Here is a 26,970-nt window from a genome sequence, read left to right on the forward strand (position 1 = left end):
TTGGAATCTGCCTGTATTCACTTCATGTGACTCTGGAGGAGCTCACGATCATAGGATCCTGTACCACCAACCACAGGGGAAGACACATGATCCAAGCTGATCAGAGTCTAACACTGGACACATCCCAAACAGGGCCAATCAGAGTACTTTTTGAAGGAATTAATTGGGTGATGAGAGAAAAAAGACCTCTCTGCTTCTGAGAGTGCAAGCTGAAAGGCTCATCTAAACCAGAAGCTGTTGGGGACCAAAACGAAGGAAATCAGAGTCAACAGATTAAAAAAGAGATGGATATCACCTGGATCTCACTGTACCTGAAGCCCCAGACTATTCAGTTACACAAGACCATTATACAAGACTCTTCTTTAACTAAAATTAATATGAATGGGATTTCTATACCTTACAACCGATAAACCTCACAACACTGTAGGGATTGTCTTTGGGGATTAAACTTTGCCATAGAATATATAAAAAAGATATAATTTTCCTCCTTCTGGCTATAACTTAATCTATTTTTAAAAATTAAAATAATTAAAATTGAGTATTTCTGTGCTTGAATCATTGAACCAATTACTGGAATTTTTTTCAGATGTTCCCAGTATGTTAACCTTTCTATCCTGGTGGGAAGATTGGTGGAATGGTGAATGCTCTCCCACCCAGTGAGAATACCATAGGCTGATGTGGGCACAGGCAGAGTCTGTTCCCAGAGTCTCTTGCATCAATCAGGGGAGGAGAGTTAAGATCAGTCTTATGAGAGGGCAGCAGGGCCTCCCAAAAACCAATGCACAAAGTAAGCCTTCAAATCACTTATCTAAAAAGAAGGAGATAGAAGCCTATATGTAGAGCCTGGGCATGGAGATAGGAAACTGGGAGATCAAAAGTTAGAGAGATCTGCCTGGCCAGCATGGCCCAGTAGTTGAGCACTGACCTATGAACCAGGAGATCACGGTTCGGTTCCTGGTCAGGGCACATGCCCGGTTTTGGGCTCAATCCCCAGTACGGGGCGTGCAGGAGGCAGCCGATCAATGACTCTCTCTCATCATTGATGTTTCTCTCTCTCCCTCTCCCTTCCTCTTTTATGCAATTAATAAAGACAAGTTTTAAAAAAAGTTAGAGAGATCAAGGAGACCAGTAGATTCTGTAGGTAGAGCAGGAGGGGAAGCCTGAGATAAAGCCACATCATTGCTGGATCTATATGATCTCCAAGTTACCATAAAGATTAAGGACAGTGGAGTTAACAGGCCAGGGCAAGAGCGGATATCTACAGGCTATAATCACAGTGTAACCAAAGAAATAGAACAAATAGTTATAGGAAATAAACACTCATCCATTTACTAATTTATTTATTAACTCATTACTTTTATCATAATCAACCCTATATTGAGCATTTGCCATGTAGATGGTGTGGTTGTAGCAAAGAAAGTAGAGAAAAACACAACAAGTGGTCTTTGCCTTCTAGGAGCCACAGCCTAACTAGGGCTATTTCTATATGTGCACAGACAGCTAGCATATAAAGCAGTGTGGGGTGGTTAAATGTCACCCCAAAGGTTTTGACAGGAAAAGCTGTGAAATTCCTAGGGAGGCAGATGGTATTCTTGGGAGATCAGAAGAGCTTTCTTAGATGTGGGGGGATAAAGCTGGGTGGGTAGTCACTATGATGAAGGGAACCACATGGGCTTGGAAAGCAGATTGGGCTCTACTGCTCATTAGTTATGAGGTTTGGGGCAAGCTCTTAGCTTCTCTGAATCTCAATTTTCCTCCTTTATAAATGGAAAATAATATTTCAAATACCCAGGGTAGGGATAAAAATGAAATAAGATAAGTAGTTCTGGGCTCCAACAGCCTCAAAGTGGTCCTCACATCCCAGAGTGGAGCAGGGGGAGCAAAATGACCAGGAGTAACAAGAAGAGACCTGTGACAAGATGGTGGTGTAGGTAACAGCTGTACCCACGCTTCCCGCAACCACATCAAAATTACAACTAAAATACAGAACCACCAACACTCAGAGCCTCCTGAAATCTGTCTGCACAGAAGCCCTACAACCAGGGGACTGAAGAAGCACCAAGACCAGTAGGAGGGGCAGAGATGCAGGTGGATTGGGGCTGAGTCCCGGAGACACAGATGCAGGCCCACACCCGGTGCCGCAATATAAATCTGGGAGGGAATCTCAGTGGCAGAGTTTTCCCGGAGGAGTGAGGGGTCCCAGCCCCACAGCAGGCCCCTGCGGGAGCCCCAGCAGCTCCTCTTAAAGGGCCCGCACACGGACTCACTCTGACGCGCTCCCTCTGGGCCCCAGCACCGGGCAGCAGCTGGAAAGGACCTGGGGCACTTGGGGAGGAACTAACCTGCCTGAAATTGGAGCGAGAGGTGAAGGGGCAGCTTCCTCCCAGGCAGAAGAGCTGGCAGAGGCTATTGCTCCTTTGGCGAGTCCTCCCCGCACACAGCCGGCAGGCAGGCGCCATAGTTGAGTCTCCAGCACCTGACTCACACCTTTGGCCCCGCCCTGTGATTCCCGGAGGCCCCGCCCCTCCCCACCTGCAGCTCATCCAGGCCATTTCCAAGGGCTTTTCTGTGCAAGTGGCCTCTCGAGCCTCATGCTTAGGACTTTCCTAAAATCTCTCAAACAAGCAGCAGCGGGCCCCATACAGCTTGATAAGTGGCCCCAGGTCTAGCACTAGCGGCAGCCTGCATTGGCTCAGAGCTTGGCCTCTCCTGGACAACACCAAGCCCAGCACAAGTAGCAGCCAACTATGGTTTGCTGTGGAGCTCATGCTGGGTGGCCCTGGGCAAGGCACTGGCACAGGCTAACTGTGCACCTCCTGGGAGGCCCCAGAGACAGTGCACCTGGTGGTCAGACTTGACAATGCTGGATTACAATCCTACTACATCCATGAGTGACACTCAAGGGGCCCACTTGGTGAACACCAAAGCCCCACTGAAGTAAATCCTGCTCTGTAGGGGTGTCTCCAGCACAGCAGCTCTCTGGTCGTGGTTGCAGCTGGTCCCCACAGCTGATTGGGTGGGGGGTCAGTTCCTCCCAGGGACACCAACAACAACCAAGGCTCCACTACAACAGGACAGTGCACACAGCCCACACAGGGGAGCACCTAGAAGGCACAGCTCAGGTGACTGGGGAGGCTGAGCCACTGGGCCCTACAGGACACCTACTACACAAAGCCACTCTACCAATTCCAGAAGACATAGAAGCCCTACCTAATACATAGAAACAAACACCTGGAAGCAGCCAAAATGGAGAGGCAAAGAAACATGTCACAAAGGAAAGAACAGAAGAAAGCTCTAGAAGAGGAAATAAATGAAATAGGTCCAAGAAAGATAACAGATACAGAGTTCAGAATTTTGTTTATAAGGATGCTCAAGCCTATTAGTAAGAGTATTATGAAAATCACTGAGAAAATCAATGACATAATAAAGTACCAATTTGAAATGAAGGCTATACGAACTGAAATGAAGAACAATTTATAGGGAATCAACAGTAGAGTAGAGGATGCTGAGAATCAAACCAACAATTTGGAACATGAGGAAACAAAAACACCCAACCAGAAGAGCAAAAAGAAAAAAGAATCCAGAAATATGAAGATAGTATAAGGAGACTCTGGGACAACTTCAAGAGGCCCAACATTCGTATTATTGGGGTACCAGAAGGGGGGAAAAAAGACCAAGAAATTGAAAGCCTAGTTGAAAAAATGACAGAAAACTTCCCCTACCTGGGGAAAGAAATCGACTTACAAGTCCAGGAAGCACAGAGGGTCCCAAACAAGAGGAACCCAAAGAGGCCCACAGCAAGACACATCATAATTAAAATGCCAAAGGTTAAAGACAAAGAGAATCTTAAAAGCAGCAAGAGAAAAGCACTTAGTTACCTACGAGGGAGCACCCATACGACTGCCAGCTGATTTCTTAACAGACACTTTGCAGGCCAGAAGGGAGTGACAAGAAATATTCAACATGATGAAAAACAAGAACCCACAACCAAGATTGCTCTACCCAGCAAAGTTATCATTTAGAACTGAAGATCAGATAAAGAGTTTCTCAGACAACGAAAAGCTAAAGGAGTTCATCACCACCAGACCAGTGCTACATGAAATGTTGAAGGGTCTTCTTTAGGAAGAAGCTAATGGACAAAATAACTTGACAACCGCAATAGATCCAGAGACATTGACACATGCAACAGATGACCGTGTATGTCAGAGGAAAGAGGCAAGGGGGTGGAGGGTGGGATGAGATTAACCAAAGAAGTTATGTGCATATATGCATAACACAGGGACACAGACAATAAAGGGGTGAAGGCTTGGGGAGGGGGTCAGTTGGGGGGGAAAATGGGACACCTGTAATACTTTCAACAATAAAAATAAATTAAAAAAAAAAAAGAAGAAGAGACCTGTGAATGGGAGTAAGGGGCAACCTAATTGGGTGGTGGATCAACAATTGTTCCCATTTTGCTTTTCAGTCTGGTTGGACTTTGTGGTGCTGAGAGCCGAATTCCAATCCCCTCCCCATCCTCCAACAGCCCCATGCCAGCCATATATCAGCTATGACCCCTCAAGAGCTTAGCTATCACTCCAAGGAAAATGGGGCAGAAACCCTGAATTACTTGAAAATAAGTTTCTGGGACCAGGCAGGGGCTCAAAATAGGAATTAAGTTATTTTAGAGCATGTGGAAGGTTATATTGATGGGACAATGTAGTTTCTGAGCTATACTTCACACCAACTAAAATGTAAAGCACTCACAGGCAATCAACATATGTTTGTTCCCTTTCTCTTTACCTATCCCTCAGCGTTTCAAGAAATGGGTATAATTCTGAATGGAAAAAGAAAAACAGAGCCATCAGTTACAGGTAGACTTTTGCAGATCTGCCTTTATGGCTGTAAAATAATTCAAAGCACATGTTTCTCCTAATGGCAGGAGAGTCATTTTATTGCCACATAGAAAAATTATTTCTGTATACTTTTATCTATGGCTTCTCATACCACAGAAGTTAACAAAATTGTGACTCATCTGTGAGTTTTTGAAAGGTGTAAAAATGGAACCAAGTGTCCACCTGTCCACAAGTAGAGCCTGTGTCCTCCTGGGAGGAGGAACTGTCTTTCTCTGGTGACATTTAAGAAACTGGCAGGGACAGGCATCATTCAGTGTGGGTTGACTACAGAGCCACCCCAAGGCAGTGTCACAGTTGCTGAGCGCAGGGACAGGGACAGCTCTCAGGGCTTGAAGAAATAGGTCAGGGCTGACAGCAGCAGCTGTTTAGCTTCGTCTTTCCCACCCCCCCACCTCCCAACCCCATGCACTTCTGGCCCCAACCCTTGCTCAGTCCCCTCGGACAGTGAAGTCAGTTCCTCTTTCTTTCTTTGACTTCCTCAATCCCTCCCTAAAGTTGACAGGAACACAAATCTCAAAAGCCTCCCCAAGTAGAAAAACTTTGCATGTTGATCAATGCTGAGAACATCAGAAGCCTTATTCCTGACTTCTCTGAATTTAACTTTTTTAGCACTAGCTGCCAAGATTTTGTATTAGACTACAGGCAACGTAGAGTCTGCATTCAGATCTTGAGCGTGATTTAATATAGTCAGATAAGAAATGTTATTGTGATTCAGAAGATGTCTTAGCTCCTTATTTATCTAGCATCATCACAAAGAAATGCTGAATGTGAGTTCATAATTGATCTTTAAGCATAAACACTTCTCTTTCACCTAAAATGTATTCTATAATCCTGGGGTGGGGAAACTGTTCTCTGCCAAGGGCCACTTGGATATTTATAATATCATTCATAGACCATACAAAATTATCAACTTAAAAATTAGCCTGCTATATTTAGTCAAACATTTAATTAACTCACCCCTAATGTGATGGCTAGAACTACTTCTCTTTGGTAACGCCTTGGCAGGGTCAGACCAAATCAAATGATTTTGAGGGCCATATATGGCCCTCAGGCCAGACATTCCCCACCCGTGCCTTCCTTCAGTTAGTAAATACACCCTATTAAGAATTGTTTTCTGGCCAGGCATGGCTCAGCAGTTGAGCATCAACCTAGGATCCAGGGGATCTCAGTTCAATTCCTGGTCAGGGCAGAAGCAGGGTTGTGGGCTTGATCCCCAGTCGGGGTCGTGCAGGATTCAGCCTATCAATGACTCTCATCATTGATGTTTCTATCTCTCCCTCTCCCTTCCTCTCTCTGAAATCAATAAAGACATATTTTTTTAAAAAAGAATTATTACCACACTTCTTGGTCAGCCAGGGCTACAGAGGTGGCTGAGTTTTGCTGAACTAATTTTGTGCAGTCGAGGAAGGTTGGAACACAGGTCCCCACACAATGTCTTCTGACCCTTATCCAGGTCCAATCTGTGAGACATCTTTCTGTCACATCCCATGCTGTAGACGACTCAGACAGAATCACCACTGGACCAAGCCAATATCAGGGTTTATTTCTGATAGTAGCAAACTATGAGCCATTCTAGGGGAATAGTAGGAGAGCAAAGTCTGAGGTAAAACCAGACTAACCCGGTAAGGAATGGAGGAAGCTCTCAGGAGGAGGTGAGAGTAACAGGTCTGGTGGAGTTTGGAAATCCATTGCATGCGGTCTGCTGGAGTAACCAGTCCTTACTGGCCCTTCCACATTTAAGGTCACCTTGGCTCTAAAGGCTTCTTAAAGGGCAGCATGGTTTTTGACACTGACATTGACATGATTTTTATCCCCATTGCAGGCTGTTAATTTGTGATGTCGGGTCCTCTAGAGTCTCCCCCTCAGTCCTCACTGTTCCTAACCTGATGTCCATTGTGATGGAGAAAGGATGAAGGGTGCAGAGAAGTTCTCACACTACCCACACCTGCCACCATCATCAATACAGCATCCCAGAGTGCTCACTGCTGCACCGATTTCACCTGTGCCTCTAATCCAGCGTGTCAGAAGCTGCTGGGCAACTCTGCCCCTCATAGCCCAGGGACATGGCCCCTGAGAGAGTTATTTCCTCCAAAGAATATTTCACTTTTTTATCAAGTCACAGCTGTGTTCCAAGTGATGTTTCTAGAGGTTCAAAACAAAACAAAAAACGCCTGTTCTCCACCCTAGAGCCAGGGTTTTTTTTTTAACATGCAAATCTGATCCTTTAACTCCCCTTCAGCAGCTTCTCACAGTTCTTAGAATAAACTTCAAAATGCTTAACAGGCCCTACCAGCCCTAAGAAACCTGCTCACTCTCCTCTCAGCCTCCTCTCCCATCAGCCTCCCTCACTCTCTACACTCACCAGCCCTGGGGTCCTGCCCAGGCCCTCACACCGGCCCCTCCCTCACCCAGCCCAGGGCCTTGTCACTCACAGTTCCCTCCACCTGTGAATGCACCTCCTTCCTTGACAAACATACAAGTAAAAACAAAACACTTATCCTTCAGACCTCAGCTTAAATGTTAATTCTTCCTAGGAATCTTTACTAATCACCTCCCAAAAGACTGAATCCCCTTGCAGTAGCTACCCAAGCACTTCCTCCAAACCCAAGACCATCCTCTTGTAGCTTTTCACTCAATGTTTCTTCTCCCTCACTAAGCTCCAAGAGAACAGTGACAGGGGCTGATGCTGGTTTAGTGGTCCCTGAGCTTCTACAGTGGGGGCGGGGGCGGGCTCTTTAAGAAAAGCAATACAAAAACACCTTGCTTTGCATATTTTACAAAAAACATATGATTGATCCTGTGAATGTTTTGCTAAGGCCTCTCCTGGGGCCTCAGAGGCAGCTGAGCTTTTGAGGGAACCTGCAGCTTACGCTCCTTTATTTGGCTTCCTGGTAACTCTGTCTCTGGCAGAGACTATATTTGTCTTGTTTACTGCTGTGTTCCTGGCACAGGAAACAATTTTATTTGGGTTACTAGTGTTTATTAATTTTCTAATCACTGAATGAGGAAAAGGAGGAATTAGAAAATCTATATTTTTTGAATATCAAACCAGTATATATTGACAGTAGAACTATGCAGTCCCACCAGGAATGAAGGAAGCAGATTGGCTCTCTGAGGGTTGAACAGGTGTTGTATGAGAAGATACCTGATCCTTTCTCTTCCAGGAGAGATGGTTCCTGGATGGGACTGTCAGAGAAGTGAACTGTGGCCACACCAGCGCAAGGCTGAGTCTGACTGATCTTTAGCCTTGACTTTATGGGAAGAAATTTGACTCTCTAATCATGAAGTTCTTAACCAGGGAGCCTTGACGAACCCCCACTGCTTGTAAAATTAGGACTATTTCTTTCTATGGTCATGTTTCTGGGAGAGGAATCTGGCTTTCATCAATTTTCAACAAGATATGAGACTCCCCAAAACATGAACAATTACTGCAGATTAGTCCAAGAGGGCTGCATGGACTCAATGGAGATGTCCTAACAGCTCAGACAGGTCAAGGCTCCTATCCCAGCCCTGCTTCTTTGTCGATCTTCCCAATTTATTCAGCCTCTCTCATTTTACTCAACTGCATAATGGGACCTCTCATGCTTACTCACAAGGTGAATGTCAAAGCACAGATATTTACATATATACATAATATATATTGTCTGGCCCTGCTCCTGTCTCATGGTGCACACTCAATAAATATTTGTTATCTTCCCTTCTAAATAGTTTTCCATTGCTTGGAATAATCTCCATACTAAAGGTTAAACTGTTCAAGAATATTGTGTTCATTTACCCATCTATTCATTTTAAAATTTTATTCAACATCTGCTATGCGCCAAACACTGTGCTAGGCACTGGATGGGAGTAGGGTGAGAAGATCAATAAAATAATTGGGAGTAAAAACAAATCAATAGATTGAAAAAAGAGTCAGGAAGTAATGTTGAAAATTTCTCATGACGATTATGTACTCTCTCTTGGAGATGAGCCTCTTTGGCTGCCTACATATTTTAAAACTATCTGGATAAAAATGAAAAAACAGAGTCAGTCATGGGCTTTTATGCAGAGGATAGCAATCATCCAGATGTTTCCAAATATTCCCGTGTCCACTGTTATCTAGACAACCACTTTTGGAAGACTGAAATTTCTATTTTCAATGAGATGGCATTGCTTTGGGTACACACAGCTTTGTCAGTTCATGTTACAAACCAACAAATATTCTGTCTCTGATGCAGGCCAAATGCAACTTGTGCTTGCAAAGCAAAACCAAACCAAAAGAAAGAAAAAAGGAAAGAAAAATTATGATAATAAGTGGGTCCTAAAGCCAACAGACACACACACACACACACACACACACACACACACACACACACACACACACACCTCCCTCTGCCTCCTGCCTCCCCACAGCCAGCCCCTTCTATCCCTCCCAGATCAGTGAGGCTTCTTCAAGTGCACAAGAGCTGACTAATGTCTCCACCACACACCAAGCATCGCCTGATAAAATGCAGGATGCCCAGTTAAATATGAACTTCAGATAAACAGCAAATAAATTTTTAGAATAAGAATGTCCAGATATTGCATTGGACATACTTATACTAAATTATTCTTTGTTTATCTGAAATTCAAATTTAACTAGACGTCTGGTATTTTTATTTTGTTAAATCTGGCAGCCACACCCCATCTGTGGCCTGTGACCAAGTCCCTGCCACTCTCACTCCTTCAGGCCTCAGTTCCATTTCCACCCTGGCATGTCCCAGTTCCCAGGATGGCACTTCTCTGGACCCCACTCCAAATCCCTACTCTACCAAGTCCTGCCTTTGGAGCACCACCCACTGGAATTACCCACTGAGTTCTGCAGAGAAGTCACAACTCCCATCTCTTCTTCCTCAGGCAGCCGGAGCTCTTGGTCACCGATCTCCTCTCCGTCAGTGGCCTCTGGCACTAGGTCCCTTCCCCACCTGCGTCCCCTCCTACCTGATGGGGCCGTGACAGAATCGTGATCCCTGTGCAGCCTGCCCTGTGGCTGCCCTGACTCACTACTAATAAATTTCCTGACCCCCTAGTGCATCCCCAACAAGACAGCACACCTATATTCTCATTAACTGAGATAATGATTAGTTTCATTCACAAGCTGAAATGAACATCAGCAGGTCAAACAATGAGTCAAGAAGAGATTACTTATTTCCTAAGGAGAAATGTAACTAAATGGGAACCTATCTATGAAACCAATAAACAAATTATTAGTTGCACAAAACATAATTTATCTCAGCCTGCAATTCAACCACATAAGCACTCATAATATTAAAGCGTTTTTTATTTCCTCTAAATTTATCAAGGTCTTACTTAATTGCTATAAACACCTAAAGACATGAGCAAATTAACACATAAAATTGCAGGATCTTAGCTGATACATATTCATGAACTCATGTTGTTGTGATCAGGCATATAATGACCCGAGACATTGATAAATTTGGTAGAAGCAAAAGAAAAACATGGAACACTGTTAAAAATTCTCTGCAGATCACAGAATAGAATCTTTGATAAGCCCTACTCTAAGAGACTATTCATAACGATTATTGTAATTCTGTAATTCTTCCAGGAGAGAGAGCAGCAAATGTTTAATCAGTACGCTTCATAAAAATGCTGTCCCCAAAACACGTGAAAGCTAGATCTGTGCTGAAGACGCTGGCTTCTTGGAAGGCTAATCCAGGCGGTTTCTCAGAATCAGTCTCACATTCTTACTGGCATGCCTGCTTCTATATCTACTGCCACTCAGAAAGGACTGACAGTTTTCCAAGCATTTGTGGGAATCTCAAGTTACAGCTATTCCAGGGTCTTCAAAATGAATGTCTTTTATTTGGATGGAAATGTACAGCATGTGTTGGCTCACCCAGAGTTGCCGCAGCAGAGTTATTTTTGAATCCCCAGCCTGCTAACCTTTCTCGTTAGAACCCATCCATACATAGCTCCTATTCATTAAATTCTTTGCTCTCACCCAAGCAGGCAGTGCCCCTGTGGGCTGGAAACTGCACTTAGTCTGAACATAGCTGGACGGGTCTTGACAAAAGAAGCTGAGCAGATGCCTAAGGCAGACACTGAGGCTGTGAGGCAAAGGCATGGACTGTGACAGGACTGAGAGCAAGTGGCTCTCAAGAAAAGAGTGCAGTTACACAGCCCACCTACAGGACTACTAATTGATTCTAGCAGATCCCACAGTAAACATCAGAATCCTTCTCAACACAATAGTTTAGTCAGGTATTTTCAATAAACCCGGAGCAGGGAGCACCTTAAAGTTCATGCCCCCCCTGTTCAAGCTGAGGTCAACAAGAAACTTGGGCCTGGATGGTTTGGCTCAGTGTTTGAGAGTTGACCTATGAACCAGGAGGTCACGGTTTGATTCCCAATCAGGGCACAGGCCTGGGCTGCGGGCTTGATCCCTAGTAGGGGGGCATGCAGGAGCAGTCAATCAGTGACTCTCTCTCACATTGATGTTTCTATCCCTCTCTCCCTCTCCCATCCTTTCCCTGAAATGAATAAAAACATATTTAACCAAAAAAAAGAAAAAGAAAGTTGGGCCCTGGACTGGAACTACAACACTGCCACTGGAATAATACTTTTAAATGATTTACTATGTTTCAGAAACTAAGGCATATATATATATATATATATATATATATATATATATATATATATATATATATGTTTGTGTGTGTGTGAGTGTGATACATTAACTCATTTCTCTCTCACAAGAGTCCTATAATGTAGTTGCTATATTGTCCCAATGTGTAACAACTTGTTTAAAGTCATATACAACAAGGTTGAAGATCAGTATTTAAATACAGGCCTATCTCTCTTCACATCGTGTACTCTGAGCCACGGCGCTGACAGCTGGACCATCATTAAGTGGGGAGGAATCGACAGCTGCTTTCATGTTGTGTGACTTCAAGGGATAACAGGAAGATCCTCTGCTCGTGACGTCTTCAAGCCCCCCTCCCGACACAGATCTGTCTGCTCTAACCAGAAGGGAACAACTGGTGGAGTGCAGACAGCACCAAATGCAGAGTCCCCTCTCGGCCCCTGCACAGCAGTCTGACTTTGGTTAAGTAGCTTAGCGTCCCTGGGGATGATTTCAGTGAGACCTGCCCCCCAAAACTGTATGGGCATCAAGTGAAACATGTAAAGAAGCACACTCTGAGAGCAGAATGGGGGGGGGGGGCAAGGCTTAGTGACTATTACTAAGATCCAGAATTAGATGAAGCTCATGCTTGCTTCCAGAAGTATTTGCATTTAGACAATGATATTGATGTTGAAATTCTGAATATAGTTGGAGACAGTTGGTAGTGATGCTTTGGGAGATGGGACATGTAGAAGTCATGAGGAAGAGGCCCGACACGGCTGGGACCGCGACTTTCCACCTGGACCTAGGGGCAGCGATGTGGCTAGGGCCATCACCCCAAGATATATACTAAACTTGTGTATCACCTTTGTCAGAAAATTCCCAGGCTATCAGACACTTTCCAAGTAGCACTCGTAAAACTCAAATGGGTAAGCGAAGAGTAGCCATCCGTGTGGATTAGGACACAAGCACAGGACCCTTTAGGGGTTGCCTAGGAGTCCGAGGGGGAGCCAGGACAAGAACAAGTGCACATGCTCCAGGCCCTGGGGTGGAGCCAGTGGTCCAGAGAACTGAGGTCACCCCTTGCCCAGCAACCTCCAGGGCACCCTGTGGAGTCTTGTCCCCATTTTTAAGGAAAGGCCATCCAGTCCTTTTCCAAGCCAGTCAAGCCCTCTGTGAGGCTCGCCTAACCACTGGGGCCCAGTGGCGTTTTATCTCTGTAGGCAATTAGCCCATTCCATGGGGAACTTTGGTTATTTGGACACTCATCAAGTCCACTCACCCCCAGGGCCTTTCTTATTTGTCTAGATTACTCAGAGAGCCAGAAAGGAGGCTGCCTGGCTGGGTGGGAATGCCTCCTGTGATGGAGGAGGAGCTCCCACCCTTTCCCCGGCACGGCTGCTGGTCGCATTGGAAAGTTTTGCCTTTTGTGGTGCCCCACTGCCACCCCTCCCCCGTGTTCTTGGGCCCACATTTTATATAACCCTGGACACCCGTCCACATGACAACCCTTCAGTTATTTGCAGACCACTGACAAGCCACATCTGAAGTCTTCTCTTCTATATTTCATGCCTTTTCCAGCCTTGATTTTTTATGTACGGACCACAGCTTGCTATTTCATTGCATGCATTCTCGTGAGCTGCCTTAAATGCTGTGTGGCGTAAGCCCATACGTAACAAATCTTCATTTCTTCCCTTCAGGCAACAGCTCCAGTTCCCCACCTGAAAGTCTCCTCACCAACCTTGTGTTATTTCCATAGTTGTATTCTCTGATATAGAACCATATTCATAGACACCAGGATGGGGAAAAGTATAGGGTGATCCACAAACTCCATCTTCATCTTAGGCGGTTACTCCAAGCCCACAGCAGTGTCCCTGAGTGCAGTGTCTTAGGACCAACAGGCAGAGTTTGGGAAGATGGGTGCTGACCCTACGCTGCTGTTTCACAGAAAGAGCTATTAGTGACATGCTCAGGCTTTGGAAACCCTTAAAACCACCTACCCCTGAGACTTGAGATGACAACCTGGCCTCCTACGTGAACTGGGAGGTTAAGGTCACAGGACTGGAACTCGCTGGTGCCCTCCACACTAACTCAAAGTCCAACCCCTCTCTTTCCTCCTTCCCTGCCTCTGTCTGCACCTGCTTTGGTTTTTTGTTTATTTGTTTTTGAAAGTAGGTCTCTCCACTCTATCTTAACCCCTTCCTTTCCTCTATATGAGTTCTGTTCCAATAAGCATCCCTGTTACATGAGTATTTCTGTCTTTCCCTTACACCTAGCACCCTCCCTTCTGCCTGCAAAATGCCCAGGCCATCCCTAGGCTAAAAATGACTAATAATGAAATATTTAATATCCTCCCTTAGCCCAAAGCTCACATCCCAGTTCTCCCTGTTCAGGCCTGGATGAACCTCGGGAAAGAAGCACTTTGGTATGCAAGAGTGGATCCAGGTCTTGTGGGGCCTGAAGCTTATACAATTTCAGGGCAGGGAGGAACCATTAAGATAAACAATTCAAAATTGTAAATTTAACAATTCAGTATAAAACTGAGTATTTCTTTGGAATAGAAGGAAAAATGCAATAAGTTATAATTTTTTTTAATGGACAAATACAACAAACATCACAAAATCTAAAAAAAAAAATAATAATGCTTTTATTTATTAACTGCCCAGCCTCTGCAGCATTCCCCCTACATTTTTTAGAAGCATTCTCTCAGATTGCTAGTTTCTCTGGCAAGAATTCAATCTGTCTTCCAGCACAGTTAATAAAAAATGTTTGCTTATTATTTATGGTTTAAAAGTTTTAGCTTACTAATTCATTATCGGTAATATGTAAGTTTGTAGGATTTGTTTCCTCAAATTTTTAAAAATCTCTTATCCAGTTTCTTTCCTATCTGAGCTGAAGGATTTCAGAACATTTCAAGTTTGTGTGTGTGTGTGTATGTGTGTGAGTGTGTGTGTGTGACTGTGTGACTGTGTGTGAGTGTGTGTGTGTGACTGTGTGTGACTGTGTGTGTGTGACTATGTGACTGTGTGTGAGTGTGTGTGTGTGACTGTGTGTGACTGTGTGTGTGTGACTGTGTGTGTGAGTGTATGACGGTGTGTGACTGTGTGTGACTGTGTGTGTATGAGTGTGAGTGTGTGACTGTGTGTGACTGTGTGTGTGACTGTGTGTGTGTGAGTGTGTGTGTGAGTGTGCGTGACTGTGACTGTGTGTGTGTGACTGTGAGTGTGTGACTGTGTGTGTATGAGTGTGAGTGTGTGTGACTGTGTGAGAGAGTGGGTGTGTGTATAAGTGTGTGTGAGTGTGTGGGTGTGAGTGTATGTGTGAGTGTATGTGTGTGTGTGAGTGTGCGCACTGTGACTAATCTTAATTCTTCGTGAACTAACACCCATAAACCAGCTTGTGACTGATGTCTCATCACCGTGTGCGTCATAAATGTCAGCTATTTTATCTGATGGCGAATTTGCATTCCGACTGGGCCTTGGATCCTCTCCTGGCAACTTTGCACATCTCGTGATTGGAAGGACAGTCCACACACTAGTCTCTGGCTCTGCGCATTGCAACATTTTCTCTTCCACTTTCCACATTTTCCTAAAGCCAGGTGTCAAAAGACAGGTTCACCCTTGGTTTCACCGACACCTGCGTCAGTGCCAGTGCGAAGGAGCCTGCCCAGTGGGTGGGGAGCGAATTCCTGACACCATTAGCAATAACTTAACTAGATGTTAGTGACATGCCCACCACAGCGTGTGTCCCCGTATCCCTCAGCTCCGGCCCCTAAGCTGGTGCTGAATGCCATTCAGCTGCAGGAAGATCGTGAGGGAAGGAGAGCTGGGAGAGAGACGGAGACTTAGCTGGCTACAGTTAAGCACCGCTGCAGACTGAACATTTGCGTCCCTCCAAACTTCACGTGTTGAACCCCTCATCTCTCCTATGTGACGGTATTTGAAAATGGGTTCTTTGGGAGATAATAAGGGTTAGAATTGGTCACGAGGGTGGGGCCTTCAAGGTGGGATTAATGCCTTTATTTTATAAAAGAGGACGTGTGTGTGTGTGTGTGTGTGTGTGTGTGTGTGTGTGTCGCCAACCCCACCTTGTGAGGACACAGGGAGAGAAGGTTCCATCTGCAAACCAGAAAGTGGGCTCTCACCAGAACCCGACCATATTGGTACCTGGAGTGTCAGACCTTCCAGCCTTCAGACCTGTGAGAAATAAGTTGATGTGTTTAAGCCAACTGGTCTGTGGAATTTTGTTAAAAGAGCCCCAAAACACTAAATCAAATATCTGACATTTCTAAGTTTTGCAGGTCACATAATCATGGAAACGCAGTGCTAGGATGTGTCCTAAGGCCTAGGACAGGCCTGGGTAGGTGAGGGGCCCGAAACGGAAGCCTCATTTGCTTCCTGGTACATCAGCCTTGGCTGTTCAGTAGCCGCAAGAAGAATCACCAAGCCCTGCCCCCTTTACCCAGATGTGCCCTCCTTGCCACTTAACCCTTTGGAGTCCTGCTTCTGCTCTACCCTTCCGTAACCCAGCAGGCCCAGCTAACAGCCAATACAGTATCTTTCCCCAGTCCTTAGTCTTCTCTACCCTCTGCCTTTTTTCTCTGAACCAAGCTGCTCCCATGCCTCTCACTAGCACCCCCTGACTCACCCACTTCCTCTCTCTCTTCCCACCCTCACATCCCCCCGGCTCCCCTCTTCCCTTGGTGCTCCCTAAATGAGGGAGCGTCCTGAAGTTCTGTCCCGGCTCCTCCTTCCTTCTCTCTCCATAGAGCACTCTTCCTTGGAAATCTCACTCACTCACAGGCTTCCATCATCACCCCAGTGTACGTGCCTGATCCAGTCTCCTCCCCAGAGGAGAAAGTCCTCCTAGCCCATTGCATTGCCTGCACACTTCTCCCAGCACTTTCGTCCATGTCTTCCCCAACACTAGCTCTTCGCCCTTGGCTACACCCTGTTCATGCTCAGAGATCACTGTGGACTCCTGTTTCTCCCCTGACCACCACATTCCTTTCCCCCCCTTCCCACGGCCACTGCCATTCTTTTAGCCTTAGCATCTCTCCACTAGAGTAAAAGCCTCTCGATTGTTCCAGAGAATTCTACCACCTAATGCTTCCCCCTCCTTCCACACAGATGTTTCTTTCCCCTCAGAACCACCACATGCTTTTTATTTCTCATATAGGATTTATTACATTCCATCTTGTATTTATGGAGCAATAACTAACACATATAAAGTGCTTACAATGTGCTAAGCATTTTGCATTATCTCATTTAATTCTCACTCCCAGTCTATTACTGGCTATCATTAACAAGTTTATTCCTATTTTCAATGAAATACCTGAACCTTAGAAAGACTGAGTGACTGACTCAAGGCCTCATAGAAAGTAGCAGAGCCAGAATTTAGATGCAGCTTTCTGACTACAAGTAACCATGAGCTTATCACCAATAACAAATAACAATGATAATAATAATAATAACTACCATTTACTATGCACTTGCCATGTGCCCTACAAACCTCCCATTACACTATGAAATTATATTTTTATCCATTTTTATAGGGGAGGAACCTGAGGCCCAGGAACTTCATGTCATCCTCTTAAGGTCTCTAGCTGGTGAAGGCAGAATGTTGCCTGAGGCCCAAAGCACAGGCCACTTGGCTCCAGGGCTGGGACCATGTCACTGGGCCGCCTCCCCCTCTGACCAGCTGGCTTCATCTTTATTGTCTTGGCCTTTCTGCTATAAAGTAGCCTCCCTGAAAGCAGGGCCCACTCTTATTTTTTTTTTCTCCATACTAAAGATGATTTTACTTTGAAATAATTTCAAAATTACAAACGTTGCAAATACAGTACAAAAATATTTCTTCCTGAACCACTTCAGAGGAAATTACCAACACATTGCCCCACAACAATTCAAGGTAAATGTCCTCCAGACAAGGACATTCTTCTATGTAACTACACTAAAAACATCAAAATGAGGAAATTAACAGTGATACATCATCACCATCTCATTTCAGACCCCATTCCATTTTTAACAATTGTCCCAATAATGTTCTTTATAGCAAAAAGGATCCAAAGGAGATTATAACATTTGGTTGTCTGTGTCTTTAGTCTGCTTCAATCTGAAATAATTCCCCAATCTTTCCTCAGCATCCATGTCCTTTACACTTCAAAACTGCAGGCCAGTTAAGGGTAAAATGCCTCTCAATTTGCGACCACCTAATGTTTTCTCATGACGAGGCTCAGGTTTTATACCTTTAGTAGCAGTGCCTCAGAAGTGATACTCGGTTCTTTTATGTCCTCTTATCAAGTGCTCACATTTTCTTTTTGCCTCTTTTCTAGTGAGGTCAGTTTTGATAATTAGATTCAGATGGCATCTTCCAGGTTTCTTCAAGTTCCTTTTTTCCTTAGTGCACAAATATTTTATGAAATTACTTCTTTGAGACTATATAAATATTTTTCCTCATCAGACTTTCACACATTTATTTTTAATATCCATAGATGTTTCTTGGCTTAATTACTACTGTCGTGGTTGCCAAATGGTGATCTTTTAATGCAATTATTCCTTCTACATGTATTAGTCAGCATTCATTTCTCTCATTTATCCACTGATTTATTTATATTATTATGGACACATGGATCCTTCTTCATTCAATGGGTTATGATCCTTTACAGACATCTGTTTTGAAGTTTAAATTATCCCAGGTTTTATGTGCTTCAATGAGGCTTCTGTGTCCTTTTATCATGTTCATGGTGAGTATCCCTTACATCCTGGGACAATATGATACTCCAGGCTTTTCTTTTACTTTCTCTGCCTTGGTCCTAGAATCAGTCACTTCTCCAAGCCATCATGGTTCCGTTTAGTAGAGAGTGGTATTTAGAATTGAAGATCCAGCCTCTAGGTGTGCTTATTGTGACCAGGGTGTCACTGCTCTGGGGCTCTCTCAGTGGCAAGAGCTAGAGAGCTAGGAAGTGTGTGTGTGTGTGTGTGTGTGTGTGTGTGTGTGTGTGTGTAAAACAATGAGTTCACACCAATACTTCCAATTCCAATCTAGCATCTTTTGGTTCATTACATTTTTCCTCTTTTCCACATTTATAACTCTCTTATTTATGAAACCATTATCCCCAACTTATTTGCTTATTGGGTCAGTCTCCCCACATGTACCCAATCTCCTGAAGCTGCCACAGTGTCCCACCCTCGCACGGATGCCCTCCTCACGCCTCTCGGGCTCTGCCTTCCCATGCCAGCCTGTCCCCACCCCAGCTCCACCACCTCACCTCCCGACACTGTAGCCAGCCTTCGTCATCCGTATCTAATGAACTTAGGACTGAATTATTCAAGAATCTATTAATTTTATAATGAATTTCTGGGCTAGCAAAATGCTCTTTGCTGAGTGGGTATGCGACTCATATTTTTTAAAAGAATAAAATAAACATTTGCCCACTTGATGTTTTTCTATGTAAAAGTTAGCTATTATTAAGAAAACAGGACAGTTTATACTTACTTATTATAAAAAGACAATACCTCAGTAAGAACAAATTTTAAACAAAAAAATAAGTTCCCGTTAAGAAATCTAAATTTAACTTTTAGGAAGCACAGACAAAATATCAACCAAAAGGTCATGATTTTCCCTCTATCTCTGGCTGTCCCAGTGTCCGTAGAGCTCCCAACCTTCATTTTTTTCCAGTCTGCTATGGAAAAAATGTTTAATTTCCCCCCAAAATATGTGTTTGTTCTTTCATGAATTTAAACTGACTACTCTTAGTTTTTCTCTGCCCAGGCTGACTAAAGTCTGCTGCCTGCTGTTTAAAATCCAATACCACATTCCTGTGACACACAGTGCTAACTGCTTTCTCCAAAGGAAGACTCCACTTTCCCATGAGGGTCTCTCTCTCCAAGCCCACCACTGAGAGCTGCTCAGTCTGAGAACATCGTTTCTCCACTACACATCTTGATCCAAGATAGTTTTCCATTCGAACTTTTCAGAATTATAAATATATTACAAAAGCTTTCTTCACAAATATTGCATTTCAGTTGGCTGACTTATTTTCAAATTAAGATGCATACAGATATGATGTTGTTATAAAATAAACAGATGTGGAGCTTATGGTTTCATTACTTTTGCAGTTTACTATAAACATTAAAACAAATATATTTTAAAGGATACTTATCCTTCAGGGCTTCCAGCGAGATTAGAGTGTGGCCACCAGCAAACAAAGGTAAAGAATCCACATCTCTTGCACTAAAATTAAAACCTCTATGGACACTTGTGGAGGCCTGGATTAGAAATTTCAGCAACTATTGAATAACTTCTACCAAGAGACTTCAGGTCCAACTCATCAATAGTAAGGTAAGACAAGAGCCTAGTTTCCATTAGTATCAACCATAGATTGTATGATAACAATAACTCCCACACATTAGTACATGTGTTCTTCACAAGAACCCTTCGAGACAGACAAGATAAGAGCTACAACAGGATTGCACAAGCTCATACATCTTCAAGGCGGCAGAGCTAAAATGTAATCCCAGGTCCTCACTCACCCCACACACACACAGCCTCTCCAGGCCGGAGTACGCTTCGAATGGCTTTCCGGCTTCTCAGCCGCATCCTCGGCCGCGCGTCCCAGCTCCCCTCCACCTACTGAGGCAGATAAATCAAGCCGATCAATTCCGAACTCATGGGGAGAAGGCCTTCTGAAAAGATGTTTCCCTTAAATAACTGGTTTATCAAAAAAATTATTTTCTCTTTCAGCTAAAGAGCAAGGTATCTTGAAATTCCCAACTAGACTATTTACAAATCAGAAGAGGGGGAGGAACAGGATGGCGGCGTAGGCCGGAGCTGCACCCACCGCCTCCCGCAACCACATCCCACTGACAACTACAATGCAGACCCACCATCACTCAGAGCCTCCCGAGGTCTGGCCGCACAGAAGCCCCACAGCCAGGGAGCTGAAGAAGCGCGAGGCCAGGAGTAGGGGCGGAGACGCGGGCGGACCGGGGCTGGATCTGGGAGACACGGCCGCGGGCCCACACTCAGGGCCGCTGGTTAAACCCGGGAGGGAATCTCAGCAGTGGGGGTTTCCCGGAGGAGGGAGGAGTCCCAACCCCACAGCAGGCCCCCAGCCCAGGGCTCCAGGTCGGGAAGAGAAGTCCCCACATTTTCGGGCTGTGAAACCAGCGGGGACTGTCCCTGAGGGTCTCGGAGGCTGCGGGAGCCCCAGCAGCTCCTCTAAAGGGCCCGGCACGGACTCACTCGGAGGCTCCCTCTGCGCCCACCGCCGGGCAGCAGCCTGAAAGGACCTGGGACACTCAGGGAGGAACTAACCTGCCAGAAATCCGGGCGAGAGGCGGAGGGCGGCTTCCTCCCAGGCAGAAGGGCTGGCGGAGGCCATGGCTCCCTTGGCGAGTCCTCCCCGCACAGCCGGCAGGCAGGCGCCACAGTTGAATCCCCAGCACCTGACTCACACCTTTGGCCCCGCCCCGTGATTCCCGGAGGCCCCGCCCCTCCCACCTGCAGCTCATCCAGGCCATTTCCAGGGGCTTTTCTGTGCAAGTGGCCTCTCGAGCCTCATGCTTAGGACTTTCCTAAAATCTCTCAAACAAGCAGCAGCGTGCCCCATATGGCTTGATAAGTGGCCCCAGGAGCTAGCGGCAGCCTGCATTGGCTCATAGCTTGGCCTCTCCTGGGCTCCTCCAAGCCCAGCACAAGTAGCAGCCAACTACGGTTTGCTGTGGAGCTCATGCTGGGTGGCGCTGGGCAAGGCACCGGCAGAGGCTGACTTTGCACCTCCCGGGAGGCCCCAGAGACAGTGCACCTGGTGATCAGACTCGACCACACTGGATTACAACCCAACCACATCCACAAGTGACACACTCAAGGGGCGCGCACTTGGTGAACACCAAAGCTCCACTGAAGTAAATCCTGCTCCATAGGGGCGTCTCCAGCACAGCAGCTCTCTGGCTGTAGTTGCAGCTGGTCCTCACAGCTGATTGCCCTGGGGGGTCAATTCCTCCCAGTGACACCAACAGCAACCAAGGCTCCACTACAACAGGACAGTGCACACAGCCCACACAGGGGAGCACCTAGAAGGCACAGCTCAGGTGACTGGGAAGGCTGAGCCACTGGACCCTACACGACACCCACTACACAAAGCCACTCTACAAACTCCAGGAGACATAGCAGCTCTACCTAATACATAGAAACAAACACCTGGAAGCAGCCAAAATGTGGAGGCAAAGAAACATGTCACAAAGGAAAGAGGAGAAGAAAGCTCTAGAAGAGGAAATAAATGAAATAGAGCCAGGCAAGCTAACAGATACAGAGTTCAGAATCTTGATAATAAGGATGCTCAAGGATTTTATTATGAAAACAACTGAGAAAATTGATGACATAATAAAGTACCAATTTGAAATGAAGGCTACACAAACTGCAATGAAGAATAATTTACAGGGCATCAACAGTAGAGTAGAGGATGCTGAGAATCAAATCCGCAATTTGGAACATGAGGAAACAAAAAACACCCAACCATAGAAGCAAAAAGAAAAAAGAATCCAGAAATATGAAGATAGTATAAGGAGCCTCTGGAACAACTTCAAGAGGCCCAACATTCGTATTATTGGGGTGCTAGAAGGGGAAGAAAGAGACCAAGAAATTGAAAACCTATTTGAAAAAATAATTACAGAAAACTTCCCCTACCTGGCAAAAGAAATAGACTTACAAGTCCAGGAAGCACAGAGGGTCCCAAACAAGAGGAACCCAAAGAGGCCCACAGCAAGACTCATCATAATTAAAATGCCAAAGGTTAAAGACAGAGAGAATCTTAAAAGCAGCAAGAGAAAAGCACTTAGTTACCTACGAGGGAGCACCCATACGACTGCCAGCTGATTTCTTAACAGACACTTTGCAGGCCAGAAGGGAGTGACAAGAAATATTCAACGTGATGAAAAACAAGAACCCACAACCAAGATTGCTCTACCCAGCAAAGTTATCATTTAGAACTGAAGATCAGATAAAGAGTTTCTCAGACAATGAAAAGCTAAAAGAGTTCATCACCACCAGACCAGTGCTACAAGAAAGGTTGAAGGGTCTTCTTTAAGAAGCTAATGAACAAAACAATCTGACCAACTTAACAGATGGAGACATTGACACATGCAACAGAGGATCATATTTCAGAGGAAAGAGGGAAGGGAAGTGGAGGGTGGGAAGAGATTAACCAAAGAAATTATATGCACATATGCATAACCCATGAACACAGTCAATAAAGGGGTGAAGGCCTGGGGAGGGGGTGGGAGCAAACTGGAGGGGGTCAATTGAGGGAAAAATGGGACATCTGTAATACTTTCAACAATAAATATAAATTTGAAAAAAAGAAAAGAATCAGAAAACTCTTCTGATATTAATTATGGGCATGTTTTTAACTGACAAAGGAGGGTGAATGTTTCTTCTTTTGGATTATTTTTATATAAAGACAGGATATTAAATTTTATTGAAAGACTATATTTCAAAGATGGCTATCCTACAGCCATGAACCTATAGAATGAAACAAAAGGGAAACTGAGAGAGTTGGTTATTTAATGGTCATTGCAAAACCCAAAGAACACCGTTTCTATTTTTTATGAATATATTACTTCCACCACTTTAACCTATTGAAAATTCAAAGAATTCTATGTTTTTCTTTTATTTCTTTATTTTAACTTTTTCAATTGCGGTTTACATTCAATATCATTTTATATTAGTTTCAGGTATACAGCATAGTGGTTAGATCATCATATACTTTTCAAAGTGTTCCCCCTGATATTTTCAGTACCCAGCTGACACCATACATAGTTATTACAATATTATCGACTATATTCTCTATGCTGTACTTTTCATCTCATGACTATTTTGAAACTACCATTCTGTACTTCTCAATCCCTCCACCTTTTTCTCTCAGTCTCCCATCTTCCTTCCACCAGCAACCATCAGTCTATTCTCTGTATCCATCAGTCAGTTTCTGTTTTGTTTATTTTGTTCTTTAGATTCCACATATAAGCGAAATCATATGGCATTTGTCTTTCTCTGACTTATTTATTTCACTTAGCATAATAACTAGGCCTGTCTATGCTGTCACAAATAGTAAGATTTTGTTTCTTATGGCAAGGTAATATTCCATTGTAGTACGTACCACAGCTTTTTTATCCACTCATCTATCGATGGCCACTTAGGTTGCTTCAAAGCTTGGCTATTGTAAATAATGCTACAGTGACATAGGGGATGCATATATTCTTTCGAATTAGTGTTTTCAGTTTCTTCAGATGTATACCCAGAAGTGGAATCACTGGGTCATAAGGCAGCTCCATTTTTAACATTTTTGAGGATCCTCTATACTGTTTTCCACAGTGGCTGCACCAGTCTGCATTCCCACCAATAGTGCAATAGGGGCCCTTTCTCCACACCCTCACCACACTTGTTGTTTGTTGATTTATTGATGATAGCCATTCTGACAGCTGTAAGGGGATACTTTATTGTGGTTTTAATTAGCATTTCTCTGATAATTAGTGATGCTAAGCATCTTTTCAAATGTCTATTGGCTACCTGTATGTCCTCTTTGAAGAAGTATCTATTCAGGTCCTTTGCCCATTTTTAAATTAGATTGTTTTTGTGGTGTTGAGTTGTTTGAATTCTTTATAAATTTTGAACATTAACCCCTTATCAAATGTATGATTGGCGAATATGTTCTCCCATTCAATGGATTGTCTTTTCTGGTTGATGGTTTCCTTTAATGTGCAAAAGTTTTTAGCTTGATGTAGTCCCATTTGTTTATATATATTTTTTATTTCCCTTGCCTGAGGAGATATATCAGAAAAAATATTGCTATGAGAAAGTCCAAGATTTTACTGCCTATGTTTTCTTCTATGATTTTTATGGTCTCAAGTCTTTCATTTAAATTTTTAATCCATTTTTAGTTTATTATTATATATGGTATAACAAGGTGGTCTAGTTTCATTTTTTTTGCATGTATCTATCCAGTTTTCCCAACACTATTTATTGAAAGGACCGTCTTTACCCCATTGTATGGTCTTGCCTCCTTTGTCAAATATTAATTGACCATAGAGGTGTGGGTTTATTTCTGGGTTCTCTATTCTGGTCCATTGATCTATATGCCTGTTTTTATGCCAGTGCCATATTATTTTGATTACTATGGCCTTGTATAGTTTGATATCGGGTATTATGATTCCTCCCACGTTACTTTCTCAAGATAGCTGTGGCTATGCAGGGTCTTTTGTTATTCCATATAAGCTTTTGAATTAGTTATTCTAGTTCTGTGAAATACACCATTGGTATTTTGATAGAAAATGCATTGAATCTATAGATTGCTTTGGGTAGTATAGACATTTTAACAATATTAATTCTTACTATCCATGAGCATGCTATGTGCTTTCATTTATCTTTATCTTCTTAAATTTCTTTCTTTAGTGTCATAATTTTCTTTTACCTCCTTTGTTAAATTTATTCCTAGGTATTTTTTTTATTCAACTGTAAATTATAAATTTTTTTATTCAATTGTAAAAGTTTCCCTTTTTTATAGTCCATTATTTGTGTATAAAAATGCAACCAATTTCTGGATATTTACTTTGTATCCTCATACTTTACTGAATTTATTTATCAGTTACAGAAAGAATTCTATTAATATAAGCAATACTTATTGTGTTTTGTGATTATAAAATTAGCACATGCTCATTGTTTTTAAGTGCAGAAAGTTAGAAAGAAGAAAATTAAGATTACATATTCTCATCATCAAGTGATAACAACTGGTTTTTCTTAAATATGTGTTTTCATGCATTTGCGTGTCTGGTTTTGTTTTCACAAAATTGAGATCATATAGTAGAGTCTTATTTTCTGCTTTTTTCATTTATACAATAGCATTTCCCATGACATTAAACTCTATAATGTGACATTAGTGGATGAATAATAGCCTATGTAATGCACCTAATTTATTTAACCACAATTTATTTAACTCTATTATTCGAAATGTTGGCTTTATTTTCTCTACTAAAAATAGCAATTCTATAAATAGCTCTGTATATAAATCTTTGTTGACAATTTTGGATAGGTTCCTAGAAGTTCATTGAACAAAAGGATATGAGCTCTTTTAAGAATGAAAATTTATATTGTTAAATGCACTTCTAGGAAAACTGTAACAGTTTACACTTCAACCAGCATATTATCAAAAAAGTTTTGGCAGCTTTTAATATTTTAACATCATTTTGTCAATTAGCTAGTTTAAAAATTATATATAATTTTTTAATTTGTATGCATTTGACTATTAATAAAACCAAATATTTTTGCATGTTAATTTCCCCTTTATATCTGTGTACTTTTTTCTGTATTGTATCCAGTTTTCTAGTGGGATATTTATATTATTTTCAAATATATATTTCCATTTGTTGTCAATATTATTTACCAGTAAATCGCTTGCTTTTAATTTTTAGTAGTCAAAAATTCAATGTTCCACTATGTATTCAGAGCTCAGAATGTTTTAAACATATCATTACACATTTTAGTAAACAGAATAGTTTATCTGTTAATCTATTCATTTGGACAGTAGATGTTAAGCCCAGAGGTTTGAGGAGTCCAATAACACCTTATCAAGCAATCTCCACTGGCAGTTTTACAAAAACATTCTTCCAAACTCAGCCTTCCATAACCCATTTCGAATGGAGCTTTGAACTGACATAGAGCCCTGTGGGAACTTTGTTTCTTTCCAGACAAAATATTATTTCTTGATTGTAAGAACTAAATTTTATCAAAATCCCCTGAAGAATCTTCGAGGGGGTGTTGAATGCCTATTGCCAAATAGCAATTTGATGAGTTAAGTGTAAACGAATGTGAAACATCTGGACTATATTTCCTTTAAAAAAATAAGAATATAAAGTAGAAAGGTGCCTGGTCAATTAGATTTGGAACAGTTTGGAAGAAAAAATGACTTTAATTCAAGCCTAAAAATATAATTTGTTTACCAACTGAATATGTGATCTCAAAGTAAACTGGGTCTCTACTGGCCACCAGTATCAATAATCCATGAGAGAAGATACGAATTCCAGCTCTATTTCTCTTCATGGAACATTCCATGTCTCTTCATGGCAGTATTTTTAGAAAGAGGGAAGAACATACAAAGTATATTACTTTTCCTTTCATTTCAATTCTGACATTGTGAAATATTAAGATTCACATCAAGCCAGATGAATCCTCTCAGCCCACTCCACACTGAGCCAGCCCAAATGTGTGTAGGAGAAACCTACACTGGTAGCACAGAATTCCCTTCGAGGAATCTAGCTGATCCCAGCCAAAACTGCCATCTGTCCACAGTGAAATCTGTCAATTGTAGCTATTTATGAAATCTCTAGTGGAGTCTATAAATGGCTCAATCTTACCTTGCCTACTCAATGTTGTTCTCTTATCCAAAATCTTAATTGTCACTAAAAATGTTCATTAAATGTAGAA

The sequence above is a fragment of the Miniopterus natalensis genome, chromosome 6 (genome assembly GCF_054644295.1).
Source record: "Miniopterus natalensis isolate mMinNat1 chromosome 6, mMinNat1.hap1, whole genome shotgun sequence".
In the NCBI taxonomy this organism is placed as follows: Eukaryota; Metazoa; Chordata; class Mammalia; order Chiroptera; family Miniopteridae; genus Miniopterus; species Miniopterus natalensis.